At 42.1% G+C, this 16,858-nt stretch overlaps 1 long non-coding RNA gene and 1 other non-coding gene across 2 annotated transcripts in view; both read left to right on the forward strand.

Moving 5' to 3' along the window:
• Positions 1-15,798, forward strand: part of LOC129142585 (uncharacterized) — an 80,705-nt gene extending 64,907 nt beyond the window's left edge. The window contains exon 4 of the long non-coding RNA XR_010149226.1: positions 15,214-15,798. This is a non-coding gene — a long non-coding RNA (uncharacterized LOC129142585). The remainder of the gene's footprint in view (positions 1-15,213) is intronic.
• On the forward strand, positions 15,675-15,775 carry LOC112208278 (small nucleolar RNA U13). The gene has a single exon (XR_002942692.1). It is a non-coding gene; the product is annotated as a small nucleolar RNA U13 (small nucleolar RNA).
• Positions 15,799-16,858: the final 1,060 nt, after the last annotated feature.

Below are 16,858 nucleotides of genomic sequence, written 5' to 3' on the forward strand. Positions count from 1 at the left end.
CTTAGAATGCTTTTTATTTCTGTAATGTTGGTAGTACAGTAGTCCTCCTTTATCCATGGTTTTACTTTCTGCAGTTTTAGTTACCTGTGGTACAGTATAATAAGATATTTTGAGAGAGAGAGAGCACATGAGAGAGAGAGAGTACACATTTGCATAACTTTTATTACAGTATATTGTTATAATTGTTCTATTTTTTATTAGTCATTGTTGTTAATCTCTAGTTTTGTCATTAATCTCTTACTGGGTATAAGTTATAAATAAAACATAATCACAGATATGTATGTATAAGAAGAAAAACACAGTATACCTAGAGTTTGGGACTATATGTGTTTCAGGCATCCATGTGCGTTCTTGGAATGTATCCTCCAAAGGTAAGGGGGGGAACTACTATAATGTCTGCACTTTCATTTCTGATTTTAGTGTTTTGAGTCTTCTTTCTTTTCTGTTGGTCATTCTAGGTAAAGGATCATTAATTTTGTTAACCTTTTCAAACAATTCACTCTTAGTTTCATGAATTCTCTCTATTGTTTTTCCATTCTCTATTTCATTTATCTCTGTTCTGAGCCTAATTATTTTTCTCTTTCTGCTAGTCTTTGGTTTAGTTGGCTCTTCATTTTCTTGTTCTTTAAGATATAAAGTTAGGTGATTGATATGAGATTTTTTTTTCTTTCAAATGTAAGCATTTATAGCTAAAACTTTCCCTCTGAGCACTGCCTTCATGGCATCCCATAAGTTCTTGTATGCTGTGTTTTTGTTTTCATTTATTACAATGTATTTTATAATTTCCAATGTGATTTCTTCTGTGACCTATTGATGTTTAAGAGCATGCTGTTTAATTTCCACATTTTATATATTTTCCAGTTTTCCTTCTGTTATTGTTATTGTTTTATTCTATTGTAATCTTAGAAGATGCTTTGAATAATTTAAATTTTCTTAAATTTATTGAGGTTTATTGTGTGGTCTAATATATGGTCTACCCTGGAGAATGTTCATGCACACTAGGGAAGAATATGTGCTCTGCTCATGCTATAGAAAGTTCTAAAAATGTCTGTTAGATCTAATTCTTTTATCATGTTGATCAATCCCTCAATTTCCTTATTGATCATCTGTTTAGTTCTAGCCATTATTGAGAGTGAGGTATTGAAGTCTCAAACTATTCTTGTAGAACTGTCTTTTTCTCACTTCAGCTCTTTCAGATTTTGATTCGTGTTTTGGAGTTCTATTGTTAGGTGTGTATATGTTTATAATCATTATTCTTTCTTGATGGACTAACAAGTTTATCAATATTTAATGTCCTTTTTGCTTCTTGAAACAATTTATCCTTAAAGTTAATTTTGTCTGATACTGTTATAGATACCATAGCTTTCTTTTGATTAATATCTGCATGAAATATCATGTTCCATCCTTTTACTTCCAATCTGTTTGGGTCTTTGGATCAAAAATGAGTCAGTCTCTTATAGGAAGCATATATTTGGATTATTAATTTTTTTTTTTTTTTTTGAGATAGAGTCTCACTCTGTTGCCCAAGCTGGAGTGCAGTGGCGTGATCTTGGCTCACTTTAACTTCTAGTTCATGGGTTCAAACAATCCTCCTGCCTCAGCCTCCCAAGTAGCTGGGACTACAGGCGTATGCCACCACATCTGGCTAATTTTTGTTTCACCATGTTGGCCAGGATGGTCTTTATCTCCTGATCTCGTGATCTGCCCACCTTGGCCTTCCAAAGTGCTGGGATTACAGGTGTGAGCCACCGCTTTCAGCCTGGATCATGTATTTTTATCTAATCTGCCAATCACTGCCTTTTAATTAGAGAGCTTAATCCATTTCAATTAACGTAATTATTGATAAACAAGGGATTATGGCCATTTTGCTATTTTTCTATACTCTAATGACTTTTCAATTTCTCAGCTCTTCCTCTATTGGTGCTTTCTTTGGTATTTAACTGATTTTTTTCTAGTATACTCATTTGATTTCCTTTTTATGTCCTTTTCTAGGGATTATAATTCAAATATTAAATATACAGTAATCTATTTTAATTAATTCCAATCTAGCTTCACTAGGTGGATCCTTTATAGCTCTGTCCCCACCCCTTATGTTGTCATTGTCACAAATTACATCATTTTATCTTGTGTGCCCATTAACATAAATTTATTTTGTTTATTCATTTTGTTTTGAAATGTATAGGGAAAATAAGAGAGTACTAACCCAAAATATTATATTTTATATTAACTTATGCAGTTACCTTTACTAGTGTTCTTTATTTCCTTGTATGGCTTGCAGTTACTATCTAGTGATCTTTTATTTCAGCCTTAGAGACTCCCTTTAGCATTTCTTGTATGACAGGTCTACTAATTATGAACTCCTTCAGCTTTGCTTTATCTAGAAATGTTTTAATTTCTTTTTCATTTAGAAGTAGTTTTGCTGGAGATGGAATTCTTGGTTGACAACTTTTTTCTTAAGCACTTTAAATCTGTCATCCCACTGCCTTCTAGATTTCATAATTTTCATTGAGAAACTGTCTTTTAATTTAATTTTATTTTACTTATTTTTTTATTATACTTTAAGTTTTAGGGCACATGTGCACAACGTGCAGGTTTGTTACATATGTATACATGTGCCATGTTGGTGTGCTGTACCCATTAACTTGTCATTTAACATTAGGTATATCTCCTAATGCTATCCTTCCCCCCTCCCCCCACCCCACAACAGGCCCTGGTGTGTGATGTTCCCCTTCCTGTGTCCATGTGTTCTCATTGTTCAGTTCCCACCTATGAGTGAGAATATGCGGTGTTTGGTTTTCTGTCCTTGCGATAGTTTGATGAGAATGATGATTTCCAGCTTCATCCATGTCCCTACAAAGGACATGAAATCATCATTTTTTATGGCTGCATAGTATTCCATAGTGTATATGTGCCACATTTTCTTAATCCAGTCTATCATTTTTGGACATTTGGGTTGGTTCCAAGTCTTTGCTATTGTGAATAGTGCCGCAATAAACATACGTGTGCATGTGTCTTTATAGCAGCATGATTTATAATCCTTTGGGTATATACCCAGTAATGGGATGGCTGGGTCAAATAGTATTTCTAGTTCTAGATCTCTGAGGAATTGCCACACTGACTTCCACAATGGTTGAACTAGTTTACAGTCCCACCAACAGTGTAAAAGTGTTCCTATTTCTCCACATCCTCTCCAGCACCTGTTGTTTCCTGACTTTTTAATGATCGCCATTCTAACTGGTGTGAGGTGGTATCTCATTGTGGTTTTGATTTGCACTTCTCTGATGGCCAGTGATGATGAGCATTTTTTCATGTGTTTTTTGGCTGCATAAATGTCTTCTTTTGAGAAGTGTCTGTTCATATCCTTCGCCCACTTTTTGTTGGGGTTGTTTTTTTCTTGTAAATTTGTTTGAGTTCATTGTAGATTCTGGATATTAGCCCTTTGTCAAATGAGTAGCTTGCAAAAATTTTCTCCCATTCTGTAGGTTGCCTGTTCACTCTGATGGTAGTTTCTTTTGCTGTGCAGAAGCTCTTTAGTTTAATTAGATCTCATTTGTCAATTTTGGCTTTTGTTGCCATTGCTTTTGGTGTTTTAGACATGAAGTCCTTGCCCATGCCTATGTCCTAAATGGTATTGCCTAGGTTTTCTTCTAGGGTTTTTATGGTTTTAGGTCTAACATTTAAGTCTTTAATCCATCTTGAATTAATTTTTGTATAAGGTGTAAGGAAGGGATCCAGTTTCAGCTTTCTACATATAGCCAGCCAGTTTTCCCATCCCCATGTATTAAATAGGGAATCCTTTCCCCATTTCTTGTTTTTGTCAGGTTTGTCAAAGATCAGATAGTTGTAAATATGTGGCATTATTTTTGAGGGCTCTGTTCTGTTCCATTGGTCTATATCTCTGTTTTGCTACCAGTACCATGCTGTTTTGGTTACTGTAGCCTTGTAGTATAGTTTGAAGTCAGATAGCGTGATGCCTCCAGCTTTGTTCTTTTGGCTTAGGATTGACTTGGCAATGCAGGCTCTTTTTCCATTCCATATGAAGTTTAAAGTATTTTTTTCCAATTCTGTGAAGAAAGTCATTGGTAGCTTGATGGGGATGGCATTGAATCTATAAATTACCCTGGGCAGTATGGCCATTTTCACGATATTGACTCCTCCTACCAATGAGCATGGAATGTTCTTCCATTTGTTTGTATCCTCTTTTTTCTCATTGTGCAGTGGTTTGTAGGTTCTCCTTGAAGAGGTCCTTCACATCCCTTGTAAGTTGGATTCCTAGGTATTTTATTCTCTTTGAAGCAGTTGTGAATCTGAGTTCACTCATGATTTGGCTCTCTGTTTGTCTGTTATTGGTGTATAAGAATGCTTGTGATTTTTGCACATTGATTTTGTATCCTGAGACTTTGCTGAAGTTGCTTATCAGCTTTAGGAGATTTTGGGCTGAGACGATGGGGTTTTCTAGATATACAGTCATGTCATCTGCAAACAGGGACAATTTGACTTCCTCTTTTCCTAATTGAATACCTTTATTTCCTTCTCCTGCCTGATTGCCCTGGCCAGAACTTCCAACACTATGTTGAATAGGAGTGGTGAGAGAGGGCATCCCTGTCTTGTGCCAGTTTTCAAAGGGAATGCTTCTAGTTTTTGCCCATTCAGTATGATATTGGCTGTGGGTTTGTCATAGATAGCTCTTATTATTTTGAGATACGTCCCATCAATACCTAATTTCTTGAGAGTTTTTAGCATAAAGTGTTGTTGAATTTTGTCAAAGGCCTTTTCTGCATCTATTGAGATAATCGTGGTTTTTGTCTTTGGTTCTGTTTATATGCTGGATTACATTTATTGATTTGTGTATGTTGAACCAGCCTTGCATCCCAGGGATGAAGCCTACTTGATCGTGGTGGGCTTTTTGATGTGCTGCTGGATTCAGTTTGCCAGTATTTTATTGAGGATTTTTGCATCGATGTTCATCAGGGATATTGGTCTAAAATTCTCTTTTTTTGTTGTGTCTCTGCCAGGCTTTGGTATCAGGATGATGCTGGCCTCATAAAATGAGTTAGGGAGGATTCCCTCTTTTTCTATTGATTGGAATAGTTTCAGAAGGAATGGTACTAGCTCCTCCTTGTACCTCTGGTAGAATTCGGCTGTGAATCCATCTGGTCCTGGACTCTTTTTGGTTGGTAAGCTATTAATTATTGCCTCAATTTCAGAGCCTGTTATTGGTCTATTCAGAGATCCAACTTCTTCCTGGTTTAGTCTTGGGAGGGTGTGTGTGTCGAGGAATTTATCCATTTCTTCTAGATTTTCTAGTTTATTTGTGTAGAGGTGTTTATAGTATTCTCTGATGGTGGTTTGTATTTCTGTGGGATCAGTGGTGATATCCCCTTTATCATTTTTTTATTGCATCTATTTGATTCTTCTCTCTTTTCTTCTTTATTAGTCTTGCTAGCAGTCTATCAATTTTGTTGAGATTTTCAAAAAACCAGCTCCTGGATTCACTGATTTTTGAAGGGTTTTTTGTGTCTCTATTTCCTTCAGTTCTGCTCTGATCTTAGTTATTTCTTGCCTTCTGCTAGTTTTTGAATGTGTTTGCTCTTGCTTCTCTAGTTCTTTTAATTGTGATGTTAGGGTGTCAATTTTAGATCTTTCCTGCTTCCTCTTGTGGGCATTTAGTGCTATAAATTTCCCTCTACACACTGCTTTGAATGTGTCCTAGAGATTCTGGTATGTTGTGTCTTTGTTCTCATTGGTTTCAAAGAACATCTTTATTTCTGCCTTCATTTCATTATGTACCCAGTAGTCATTCAGGAGCAGGTTGTTCAGTTTCCATGTAGTTGAGCGGTTTTGATTGAGTTTCTTACTCCTGAGTTCTAGTTTGATTGCACTGTGGTCGAGAGACAGTTTATTATAATTTCAGTTCTTTAACATTTGCTGAGGAGTGCTTTACTTCCAACTATGTGGTCAGTTTTGGAATAGGTGTGGTGCGGTGCTGAAAAAAATGTATATTCTGTTGATTTGGGGTGGAGAGGTCTGTCGATATCTATTAGGTCTGCTTGGTGCAGAGCTGAGTTCAATTCCTGGATATCCTTGTTAACTTTCTGTCTCGTTGATCTGTCTAATGTTGACAGTGGGCTGTTAAAGTCTCCCATTATTATTGTGTGGGAGTCTGTCTCTTTGTAGGTCACTAAGGACTTGCTTTATGAATGTGGGTGCTCCTGTATTGGGTGCATATATATTTAGGATAGTTAGTTCTTCTTGTTGAATTGATGCCTTTACCATTATGTAATGGCCTTCTTTGTCTCTTTTGATCTTTGCTGGTTTAAAGTCTGTTTTATCCGAGACTAGGATTGCAACCCCTGCCTTCTTTTGTTTTCCATTTGCTTGGTAGAGCTTCCTCCATCCCTTCATTGTGAGCCTATGTGTGTCTCTGCACGTGAGATGGGTTTCCTGAATACAGCACACTGATGGGTCTTGACTCTTTATCCAACTTGCCAGTCTGTGCCTTTTAATTGGAGCATTTAGCCCATTTACATTTAAGGTTAGTATTGTTATGGGTGAATTTGATCCTGTCATTATGATGTTAGCTGGTTATTTTGCTCGTTAGTTGATGCAGTTTCTTCCTAGCCCTGATTGTCTTTACAATTTGGCATGTTTTTGCAGTGGCTGGTACCGGTTGTTCCTTTCCATGTTTAGTGCTTCTTTCAGGAGCTCTTTTAGGGCAGGCCTGGTGGTGACAAAATCTCTCAGCATTTGCTTGTCTGTAAAGTATTTTATTTCTCCTTCACTTATGAAGCTTAGTTTGGCTGGATATGCAATTCTGGGTTGAAAATTCTTTTCTTTAAGAATGTTGAATATTGCCCCCCACTCTCTTCTGGCTTGTAGAGTTTCTGCCGAGAGATCAGCTGTTAGTCTGATGGGCTTCCGTTTGTGGGTAACCCGATCTTTCTCTCTGGCTGCCCTTAACATTTTTTCCTTCGTTTTAACTTTGGTGAATCTGACAATTATGTGTCTTGGACTTGCTCTTCTCGAGGAGTATCTTTGTGGCATTCTCTGTATTTCCTGAATCTGAATGTTGGCTTGCCTTGCTACATTGGGGAAGTTCTCCTGGATAATATCCTGCAGAGTGTTTTCCAACTTGGTTCCATTCTCCCCGTCACTTTCAGGTACACCAATCAGATGTAGATTTCACAAGGGGTCTTTTAATTTTATTGAGATCCCTTGTATGTGTTGTTTCTTCTCTCTTGCTGCTTTCAAGATTTTCTGTCTTTTTTTTTTTTGTACAGTTTGATTATAATTTGTCTCAGTGTAGATTTCTGATTTTATCTTAATTGATGTAGATTCATGTTTTATTAAATTTAGGTAGATTTTTGTCCATGATTTATTCAAAAATGCTTTCCTCCCCTTTCTCTGTATCTCTCCTTCTGAGATTGCTATTATATATATGTTGGTATGCTTGTTGGTGTCATAAATGTCTCCTGGACTCTCTGTTTTTCTTCATTTTTTCCTTTCTGTTCCAAAGACTGGATCATATTAAATAACCTATCTTCAAGTTTGCTAATTCTTTCTTCTGCCTGTTTATATGTATGTTTCAGTTATTATATATTTAACATTGATAATTTCTACTAGATACCTTTTTACACGTTCAATTTCTTTATTGATATTCTTTATTGATATTGGTATTCCTTATTTGACATAATTTTCCTGGTTTTCTTTAATTCTTTGTTCATGGTGTCCTTTCACTCTTTCAACTAATTTGAGATGGTCTTTGATTTACAGTTTTTATCTAGCAACTTTTTTGCAGAGATTTTTCAATTAATTTCTTATTTTCTTATGAATGGGATAGACCTTCTTACTTTTTTGAATGCAAAACATTTTTATTTTTGTTGAGAACTGGACTGGACATTTTGTACATTATAATGTGGTAACTCTAGAAATCACATTTCTCCCCTCCCCACTCAGGGTTTGTTGTGCTGCTTGTTATGGATTATTTGTTTGATTTAGTGATTTTTTTAAGATTTTTTTTGTAAAGACTGTATTTGTTGTGTTTTACCACTGAAATCTCTGTTCCACTATTTTAGTGATCTGTGAGTGATTTGGCAGATAACTCCTTAAATGTCTGGAGCTAGAAACATACAAATGAATGAACAAACAAACAACAAACAACAAACACATAAGAGCACTCCGGGTCTTTGCAGGTTGGCTCTATGTCGGAGTACTCTGTTTACAACTCTGTTTTGCCTTCATCTGTTTACACAGAGCCTAAGCATCAGGCAGAGGTGGAAGCTTAGGGACTCCTCAAGTTCTTATGAGGTCATGTTCACCTTTGTGCATGTGTCTGTCTTGGTTCCCATTCCATCGTGTATCTCCTTTCCCAGCATCTTTTCTCTTTTGTTTTTGGTGTGTCTATTGCTTTCTCTGATGCCTATACATTTCCTCATGTGGCTGTGGCTAGTAAATTTGCCTTTAAATACTTTAGACAAATATCACCCAAGAAACCAGTTCAGCCTTGGAAAAGCTTTAAGGCAATTGAGGCAAACCCTTGAGTTGATCCTTTAGGGAGCCACCAGAAAGGTGACATATAACCATAATTCCTTGGGAGTAAAGTCCATATTGGACCCTCTGGTGGCAGAAAGATGCACCTGGCATGTGGGCCACCACCTTCAGAGCTGCCACTGAGCCCAAGGGGAGGGGATGGTGAGCAGGTAACTAAAATCATGGGGATCTCTTATTGAAATCTAGGAGCCCCTTACCTCATTAATAAAGAAGTTCCTTCAGGTTGTTTTTTTATTAGATTCCAGAGTTCCAAAAAAGTCAATTCTGACGGTTTTTGCCAGTTCAATCACTGCTGTGGTGGAGGGATGGAGTCTTGGATTTACCTAGTCTGCCAATTTTGGTGGCAGATGATTTTTGACAAAGGTGCAAAAGCATTTCAATGCAAGAAAGGTAGCCTTTTTAATAAATGGTATTGGAGAAACTGGACATATGTTAAACAAAGAAATCTGACCAAAGACTGATATATTACATAAAAATTAACTCAAAATGGATAAATGTAAAATGTAGAACTATAATTTTTTTAGACAAAAACAGAAAATTTCAGGACCTAAGGCCAAGTGAAAAGTTTTTAGACACCAAAAGGACAAACCACAAAGGAAAAAAAAGGATAAGTTGGACTTCATGAAAACTTGAAATTTTCTCTGTTAAGAGCCTAGAAAACAAGTGAAAGACTAGAAGGAAATATTCGCAAACCACACATCTGAGAAAGGATGTATCTAAAATATATAAAGATCAGTAGAAAACAAAGCAACATTAAAAACAACCAATCCAATTAGAGAATAAGCAAAAGACATGAACAGACACCTCCCTAAAGAGGTTAAAGAGATGGCAAACAAGTTCATAAAAAGATCTTCAACATATTAGCCATGAGAAGAATGCAAATTAAACCACAATGAGACACCAGTGCACTCCTATCAGAATGTGTGAAATAAAAAGCTGACCGTACCAATGGCTGGTCAGGATGCAGAGACACTGGATCACTCATACATTGCTCGTGAGAATGTAAAATGGTGCAGCCACCCTGGAAAAGAGTTTGATGGTTTCTTAAAAAACAAAACATGCAACTAACTACTGTGTGACACAGTAATGACATTCATGAGGATTTATCCCAGAGATATGAAAACGTATGTTCACGCCAAAATCTGTGCATGAATGTTCATAGCAGCTTTACTTGTAATAGACTGGGAAAAACCCTAATGTTCTTCATGGGTGCATGGTTAAACTAAGTGGTACATGCCGAGCATGGAATACTACTCAGCAATAAGGAATGAATTATCGATACATACAACAAGTTGGGTGGATCTCAGGGAGCTATGCTGAGTGGAAAAAGCGAACCTCAAAAGTTTACATACTCTATGGTTTGATTTATATAACATTCTTGACATGACAAATTGTAGACATGGAAAACAGGTAAGTTCTTGCCAGGGACCGGGGTATGGGGAGGAGGAGCCTGTGACGATGGAACTGTTCTGTATTGTGGTTGTGGATACACAGAGCTACATGTGACACACACACACATACACACATACGAGTGTATGTAAAACAATGCATCCTCTGGTCTGGGTCTTTTGCATGGGTAAGATTTTGGTCAGAGTCATATGTCACCTGGTTGTCCCCTGAACCTGCCACATGTATTTCCCCTCCCTGCCCTTCCCTCAGGCAGAAGTGGAAATCGAGCAGCTTCCATGGGAATCTGAGAGAGCAGAAGAGGTGGAGGTGGAGGCTGTGTGGTTCTGTATCCACGCTGCTTCTGCAGCTCCTCTGCCTCTGAGCCACAGGAGGTGGTTGTGCAATATCCAGAGAGGCACTGGGCATCCCAGGATATTAGAGGTAGAGGTCGGCCTCCTTCAGCACCCTCCAGGGTAAACTGAGGGCCTGTGTGAGGAGCCCCGCATTGACTCCAGTGGGGTGGTGAGGCAGAGAGCTGCCCTGTGGAGGGGGCGCTCAGACATGCCATAAGACACAGGGTCGCTGGCTCCCTGGCAGGAGTGGGGGGCATCCTGCGTCAATCTGGCATGTCCCACACACCCCGGTGAGGCCACCTGGGGGCACTTGAGCGGGCCCATGGAATTGCCAAGTCCTGGGGTTAGGAAAAGGGGGCAGGTAGCCTGGACGGTGGTTCAGCATCATGTGCCTGACTGATGCCGTTCCAGGTTGGGGCTGACCAACCGCCAACCCGGTGAGACCAAGAGGGTCCCGAGGGCCACATGAGCCCAAGCCCATCTCCACCCTCAATACCGTGGAGCTCCCCAGAGACTGAGATGCCACACTGGGGAGAAACATGAAACGGGGAGAATTTTCCTCAAAGAGACTGAGTTAGTCTCCTGGAAGAGAAGGTGAGGCCTCAGAGTCACATGTCCTCCCTCTCTCCACCCCCAAACTCATCAGGATGAAACCATAAGGAGTAGGCCAGCTTTTTGGAGGTGTTGCATCTGAGTCATATAATGTGCCATTTTTCTTCCCAATATATTGGTATAAAGGTAGAATATTCAAGTATTGGGGATGACCCAGAATAAAAAGTAAAAGCCCCCTTTCCCCAAGTCCTCTCACCAAAGGCACTTATTGTCAGCAGTTTCTGCAATTCTTCCCCAAATATTTAACTTTTAAAAAATATTTAAACCAAAAAGATAATCTACAGCACTCTCAGTGCCTCTCTTGCCTCTTTTCCTACTTAAATTGTCCTGAGAATCTTTCCACACCAACCCTTCCCTTTTACTTCTAATGACTGTAGAGTTTCATCATCATCAGTTTCCGCACTGACCCCCCACCCCTTTCACCTCTAATGACTGTAGCGTTTCACCATCATGAGTTTCCACACTGACCCCCACTTTTTACTTCTAATGACTGTAGAGATTCACCATCATTGGTTTCCACACTGACCCCCACTTTTTACTTCTAATGACTGTAGAGTTTCACCATCATTGGTTTCCACACTGACCCCCCAACCCTTTTTACTCCTAGTGAAGTAGAATTTCATCACCTTTGGGGACCTGACTTATTTCCCCTGTCCTCTGTGTGAACACTTCGCTTGTTTCAGTTTTTTGCTATTTCAAAAAAATGTTGCAATACACATCTTTGTTTTTTGTGTATATTTTGGGGGAACACTTCTGAGTACCTACACAGGACAACTAGCAGTGTATGTTTGGATTATGGGGCACAGGAATTTATTTATTTATTTATTTATTTATTTATTTATTTATTTATTGAGACGGAGTCTCGCTCTTTCGCCCAGGCTGGAGTGCAGTGGCGCTATCTTGGCTCACTGCAAGCTCCGCCTCCCGGGTTCACGCCATTCTCCTGCCTCAGCCTCCCGAGTAGCTGGGACTACAGGTGCTGGCTAACACGCCCGGCTAATTTTTTTTTTTTTGTATTTTTAGCAGAGACGGGGTTTCACCGTGTTAGTCAGGATGGTCTCGACCTCCTGACCTCATGATCCACCCGCCTTGGCCTCCCAAAGTGCTGGGATTACAGGCGTGAACCACCGTGCCCGGCCGGAATTTATTTATTTTTAATAAAAAGTAAAACATGCTCGAAGTAAAAAAAAAATCAATCTGATATTTGAAGAGTAAAAAGTATAGCTCCTTTCTATTCAAGCCCGCATCCCCTATTTTCAGGGGGGTCATCATTTTTATTTCTCTTTCTACATCTTACCTGTAATTCCCTATGCCAAGGGTTAAAACTTGGTCCCTTGTGGAACACACTGTATCTGATGAATAATTCTCATTGACTAGATATGTAGACTTTATGAATGGAAAGGGTGAGAGCAAGATAGATACCTACAAGGAAAGTGTCCCAAATCCGGACTAAGCAGAAATGTCCAGGGACATCTGGGGGAGGTGAGATGAAATATTCAGACTTTGCTTTTTGCTTCCCTGAGCTGCCCTGCCTCCCAGGTATAATTGTAGTCCCAGTGAGTCCTTGGAGACCTACAAGCCAAATGAGATATAGATTGAATCATTCCTCTTGAATTTCACAGTCTGGAGTGCTGAGAGTCATCTGATCTTACGGCTCTGGTTAAAGAATTCTGGCCATCTAGCGGCCTGTGAAGGAGACTTGAGCACACACGAAGGCCTTGTTAGTGGGATGGCCGTGGTAGGAGGTCCAAGTGCAATGCGGAAAGCTACAAAAAGAACGCACTGGTTCCAAGCAGGAATGTTTATGGAAGGAAGAAGGAATTTCAGACCCTCTGACATAGAGGCGCCATTTGGAAGAACTACCAAAACTGTATCAATTTGATACCATTTAACCTGGAGGAGAAGAGCCCAGCCTTATTTGTAGCTCCTCCCTCCCCAGGTGTGGGAGGTGGTGTTTGCGGGGGCAGAAAGGCCTGGGGGAGGAGATGGGGACCCCGAGTTTGTTTAGGATGGGCACACACACGTGGTGGCTTAACGTGCACCATCTCGCCGTTTAGTTTCTGATTGTAACCACAACAACCCAAAGGTGGGATCACCTTCTCCATTCACAAGTGAGAAAACTAGGCCCCCAAAGAGAAGGAATCGGGTGAGACTCCACTCATAGTGATCACTGGAGAGAGCTGGAGAGGACAAGGCTGCATTTCCTATGCTCCGTTTAAGCAGGCAGAGAACACGAATCTAAACGCAAAAACGTTTTCAGAAATATGGCTCTACAGAAAGGTTTTGGTCCTGAAAGGACTACGTTTCTATTATCTCAAAACTGCTTGCTGTGAAAAGTCACTATTTTCTTGGTGTTCAGTGCAGTGAATTGCAAACGCTGAGCCCTGGGCCCCCTTCCACTGCCCCCGGAAAGGTCTGGTTCTCCCCGAAAGATCAAACTCAGGGCTCCCTTACAATGACTTTGGAGGGAGGGGCTTATTCTGATTTGGGGGATTCAATGAAGGAGGTTTTGGGGTGTGACTACAGCCTGCAGAAGGTGGGGATTTGTTCTGATGGTGACCAGGTAACAAGGGATTCGTGGGTAGGCCTGAGGCTGTGGCCATACTCTCTCCAGATACGGGATTCCCAGATACAGGAGGGGGTTCAGTCCTGCCTGGGTGAGGGTTCCTTCAGTCCCCATTGGAGACAGCGGCTTGTGCACCAAGCTGAAACAATCTCTTATTTGAAAATACGTCATGGTGATTTTACAAAAAACAAAACATGAAGAAAACACTCTAGGCTGGGGGTTGCTTGCCCCAGTGAGCAGTAAAAGCAGGTTGAGGGGACACTTTCTGGCTGGTTTTCCTCTTCCTCTTGCCTCGTGGCTCTGGGCGAGTGTGTCTCTGCGAGGTGCTCAGGGGGCCCGGCCTACCATTGCGGGGGAGGGCAGGCGCCTGTGTGCAGGGACCTGGGGGGCCCATGCCTGAGTAGACAGCAGGGAGGTCGCAGGGATGGCGGGGACAGCCAGCCCTGCTGCCTGGTGACCATGTGCGCACAGCCTGCTTCCTCCCTCCGAGAGGCCTCTCTCGTCATGAAAAACAACGGATATTCATTCTACAGGCTTTGGGAAGTAGCCTTTGTTCCTCCTGACCCTGGAAAAGTGGCCTTAATCCAAAGTGATTACTTTGCAGCTCTCTCAGATTTATTCTTCAGTGATAGCCTCTCCTCTGCCGCCTGCATCTTGAGCTCCAATTGCCCGCGGCCTGTCACAGAAGGGCCATATGTCTTTCCGTCCCTGTGCAGAGAATGACACTGAAGTCTCTTTGTCCTCTCTGAAGCTTTTGTGTGTGCACGTGTGGCATTGACCTCCGTGGCTCATTCCACCCACAGTGAAAAGGAACCATAAAAAGCACAGGGGTTTGAAAAGTAGCCCAGGCAGGAGGAAGGCGCTCCCGCCTGGATGCTCGCGGGGTCCCTGCATCTGTCTCCTTTGGCTGTTGGCAGCACTCGGGCCCTGGTGCGGGCAGCCGGAGGTGCGCCTGGGTATTGTCTGGGCAAGGGCGTGTGGGTCAACCTCCTTCCTTCCTGTCCCTGCAATCTATTGTCTTTCTGGGCAGGCTGAGAAGCACGTCTAAAAGGGCTTGTGTTCTTTGTTGCTGGGTCATTGAAGCTGCGAGAAGGAGGATTCCTTCTTCCCTTGAGGGTCTCTGTTCCTGGCATAGCAGCCTGGCCAATTGTCTTGATACCAGGATTTGGGGAAACCCCCTTTCTCCATTCTGGTGTTGCCTTTTTGCCTGCAAGGGACCTTGCTGTCTGCCTTTAACCTGATGCTTTAAGTCTTGCGGAGCCCTCCGGAGGGGCGTGGGAGCACATTGCCTGCCTCTCCTTCACTGTCCCACCACCATTTGGCATTTATATCCGGCAGGAGACAGGACATGCAACGACTTCATTTCCTGGATGCCAAGTATTGATTGAAAGGTGTGTGTAGCCACACCCACTTTTCTGCCTGTTCAGAGTAACATGGATAATTTCTTTGGTCATTGTGTCTTGTCTCTGCTCAATGTGTTTTGCATTATATATATAAAAAAAAATTCAAATTAACTGCAGTTTAGCTGTGACTCAGTTTTTAATTGCTTGGAATTAGCACTTGATTTGCATAGTACTTGATTTGTCAATTATCTGTGACTTTGTGATTATCTGCACTAAAATGAGGGACCCTCCTGATTATGCTCCTTAATGGAAAGGGGCAGGACTGTGGGGGATCCCGAGATGGGAAAATCCGAAACCCACTGTGGTTTAACGCTGCCAGGCATGTGTCTTTCTGTTTCAGGAGGAACGTGCTGCTCATTCTTGAAATTCACTTCCCCAGAAGACACGGCAACCATGAACACTGGATCAGAGGTGGGGAAGCTGCCTGGCTTCCACTGGGCCCCACCCATCCACCCATCTTGGCCTCCCCATTCTCTCTGTCCATGGGTGGTGACAAGCTTTGCCTTGACCTGAGCCCACATACCTAGGTTTGCACCTTCTCTGGAGTGAAAGAGGAGGTGAGTTATTTTAATCTTGAAGATCCCAGGTCAGAACATCAGTTTTCTAGTCCAAGCGCTGCCTCACCGTCTTCATTTATAAAATGAGAGAGGGGATGCACTGTTCCCCAAATCTGAGACCCAGGGTGTACATGATTGGAGCCAAGTCTCACAGCGGGGGAGGAGTGGCTCTGGCACTTGAGTTCAGTTTGTCTGGCTCCAAATCTGTAGGGAGTGGGGGTCTCCCTTAGATAAGTAGGTTAAGATCCTTTTGTGGTTCATAAGCATGATGATTGGGTTTTCATGCTCATGTGTGAGATATGCCTCTCTCAAGCCTTGTTATGACATCACATTACCTGTCTGATGTTACAAAAAAAAAAAAAAGAGAAGAGAAGAATAACAAGAACAACCACAAAAAGCCCCTCATCATCTCTCTGGGGCGTGCAGTGGGGCCGTTTCCACGGGGGTGGGCCTCAGAGCCCTCTGACTGATTCTTCTGGAGCACAGAGCCCCACCATGCTGATGTTCCGTGCGCTGGTCTGGGATGGTTCCCGCACTCACAGCCTGGTGTGGTCAGCAGCAGGGTTTCATTCAGGTCTCTCCTTCCTGACACACTGAGAGACCTGCAGGCAGAGGCTGACCTGAGTCACCTTTAGGGTCCCCAGGTGAGCTCTTGAATGTCTCCCCAGACCACCCCATCTCTCTGCTCCCACTCTGGGTCCTAACAGGGTCCTCCAAATCCACAGTTCTTACAGGGGATGTCTGCTCACTTAGGAGATGGCCCTGTCCCCAAGCACCCCCTATGCCCTCCAGAACAGAGAAGACACGCAATTCTTCATTTGGGTTATGTGAAATGTTGGCCCCTCACTGTGATATGGAAGGGAAACAGGGAGGTACTGGGTGGAAGACCGAGGTTCCCTGGCAAAGGCCCCACCCTCAAGCCTGAAGACCTGAGGACCTAAATGAGGACAGGCATTTCTGTTTTTGTACCTAAAAAGTTGCCTTTTGGTCTGCTATGCCCCATATCCTGTCCCCGTATAAACCCAAGGGCACACATGCAAGTGGCTGAGCATCAGGACCAGCAGACCAGTGAAGGCAGAACAACAAGGCAGAGAAAGAGAAAAGCGGAGGGACATCTGGAGGCTGAGGGGAGTTCAGCCAGGGGTGGCTAGAGAAAAGTCCAGCACTGGACAGCCCGATTCCAGGGGAAGACCTCCTTCCCCCTCCATCCCCTCCTTCCAGCTCCCCATCCATCTCGCTGAGAGCCACCTCCTCCACTCAATAAAACCTTGCACTCATGCTTTACGGCCACATGTGATCTGAATCTTCTGGTACACTGGGCAAGAACTCGGAATACAGAACGCTGTCACACTAGCCCCCTGCCCTTGCAATAAGGCAGAGGGTCCATTGTGCTCATTAACACACAAGCCATCTGCAGATGGCAAATCT

The sequence above is a fragment of the Pan troglodytes genome, chromosome 12 (genome assembly GCF_028858775.2).
Source record: "Pan troglodytes isolate AG18354 chromosome 12, NHGRI_mPanTro3-v2.0_pri, whole genome shotgun sequence".
In the NCBI taxonomy this organism is placed as follows: domain Eukaryota; kingdom Metazoa; phylum Chordata; class Mammalia; order Primates; family Hominidae; genus Pan; species Pan troglodytes.